Source organism: Hipposideros armiger, unplaced genomic scaffold, assembly GCF_001890085.2.
Source record: "Hipposideros armiger isolate ML-2016 unplaced genomic scaffold, ASM189008v1 scaffold_977, whole genome shotgun sequence".
Lineage (NCBI taxonomy): Eukaryota > Metazoa > Chordata > Mammalia > Chiroptera > Hipposideridae > Hipposideros > Hipposideros armiger.
The window spans coordinates 100,261-103,045 of record NW_017732327.1 but is presented as its reverse complement, the minus strand read 5'-3'; positions in this window follow the sequence as shown (position 1 = coordinate 103,045).

Genomic DNA, 2,785 nt, shown 5'->3' with positions numbered 1-2,785 from the left:
TTTAGAGAAAAAGTTTAAAATATAAATTCCAACAAACTTCTGGTATCATGAGTTGTATTTACTTTAGCAGAGCAGACACCTTGCACATTTAAAAAGATAATACAATTGTAATTATTTTTTGATTTTTTTCTTTGCTTTATTGCTCTTTTCTCAATATATTATTTTTTCACAGTGTTATAATATTTTCCATCCGTGGAGTAAAGCCAGCAATAAATAACCTGTCAGGATCAATGCAGAGTTGTTTAATATATGAGCTATTAACAAAGAGAGCACAGCTGGTTTTTGTGCATCTATAATTTTATCTTATATAAACAATACATAATTATGGGGAAATAGGAGAGAAAGTCATATTTTTAATATTAATTATTGGCAATCAGGTTAGTTGAGAAAGTAGAATACAAGTGTTTTTAAATATCAGGTATGCATTTTTAAATTAAGAATGTTATAAAATAAAATTTATTTTCTTGTGCTTATTTTTTTTAATATATGGAAGAAGGCTAAAAAGTAAGGTCTTATTGAGGAATTTTTAAAAATTCAAGGTGTAGTCTCCCCTTTAACTATTTTGTAAAGCCTAAAACGAACATTTTCTTTCCATGATACATTTTGGTTTTTCTTATATGTACTTAGTGTGGAGATAACTTCCATTTCTTTTTTTCTTTCTTTTTTCTTCCTTCCTTCCTCTACCCTCCCACCAAATTATCTCCTGAAATAACATAAAGCTTTTTATCTTATAGTTATGTAAACTTGGAATGCAGTTTCAGTTAACTTAAATATAAGCAGAAATTCATTACTAAACTTTAATTAATTAAAAACTTGGATATAAAAATTTTTTTTAAAAAGTATGTCTCGGGCTGGCCGAGTGGCGTGTTGGTAAACAGCTGGCTTGGGACGACAGCTCTGAGCAGTCGGACCTCGGTTCAGATTACCAACATGGGCCAGTGAAGTGACGTCCTCCACAACTAGACTGAAGAACAAAAGGACAGCAACTTGTCTGTTCCTCTTCCCCCAATTCCCCAGCGCTGTTCCCCTCCCCCAATGAAAAAAATATGTCTCAGCTGTGCAAAATAGTTGTGCCCCCTTCAACTCATGTTTTCCTGTGCATTAGTGTTGTTTCTTTCTTTATGAGAACATGTGGGAGTATTATATTATTTTGTCTATAGGCTGGAAAAACTACCATATGCTTGTGTCTTTCAGGCAATTATTATTTCAAATAATGGCTAAATTTGGAATGATGGTTGTGAAAATCATGACATATATATTTTGAAATGTTTTTTTCCACAGCACTTGACCTATTCAAGTTTTATTTAAACTTTTGTTGCAATTATCTTGACCATTTAAAAAAATCTACTATTGAAAACAAATTAAGAATTTAATATTGGCTCTTATGACCACTTGGGTGATGTCACGTAAGCTTCAGTGGTTTTTCTGGCATGTGTACACTACACAGCTTTACACCTGTGCTCGTAGCCATTACTTCCAGTAGGATGGAACATTTCTAGATTCCAAATGAAGGAGTATTCACTGAGGTAGATGATAGGAGTTCAGAAGAAACACACTGAAACAATTGTAAATTTCTACAAAATTGTGTGTTTGTGTATTGTGTATTCTCACATATGATCTCATGTCCCAGCATGACTGACTTCTGCATTAGGCTGAGCTATGTAAAACTATTCAAATAACTCAAGAACCTAGAGCATCCTGGGTGTAAGATAAGGCCCTCTAATACAGAGTGTGCCAGTTTATCTCACATATAAGGGAGCTGCTGACATTCCTCAGTTTCTATTTCTCAGGCTATTGGCAACTCTAAAAAAATCTACTGATTAATTTGTACAAAATTTCCCTGAAAAACTAAACACAAGTTTAACATGTATAATTCAATCTTATTTTTCTGGTATTCTCTCCCCATGAGTTTTTTCAGGATTTTACATTTCCTTGGTGACAATATTCCAAAAATCTAAACTAATTCTGGTACAAATGGCCCAAATCGTAGCTTGTAGTGTTTCTTAATACACATTAGAGATTTAAATACTAATGACTTCTCTCACTGAGCAACTGTACATTTCCATCTACCCTGAGCTCCGAGAACTCCAACTGCAACTCTCAGTTCCTGATAAATATGACAGAGGTTGCTCTCAGCTGCTTATATGTTCATATTCAATATGTAGGGTTTTTTTTACATTAGCTATTAAAATTCTGTTTTTCTGAAAGGAATATCAGTATAAGCTACTGAAATGGATAAAACTGTCTCTAGTACAATGTTGCTATGTGTTATGTAAAATCTTTATTTTATGTAGGTGAAATGAACAAATGAGAGCCAGAGGAAGTACATTTTAAAATCTTATATTAAAAGACAAGAATACACAGATGATTGAAACATTTGTTATTTTTTATAGGGTCTCTTTTTCATATACTGGTGACTTATTTGAAGCAATGTGGTAAGAACTAATTCCGGCTAGTCATTGCCACACCTTATCAAAGATGAGATATACAAAGTGGAGAAGGACCTGTTCTTAAATGTCTTTTGTTCACAGTGCTAATAGCATCAGTTTTTAATTTATTAAAATAATAGCCTCTTTAATATCACTTGAAGTTAGCATTTTACGTTTCCCATTACATTTGGACATTTCAATTTGCATATATTTGAGTGAGTGTTTAATTTTGAGAAAATAAGCTATCGCTTTTAACTTTCAACTCATATAAATCACTTTCCTGGCTAAATGTTGAAAAGGACAAATGTAATAAATGTTTGTAGAAAAGGCAGAAGTATCGTACGCCTGTTCTTCTG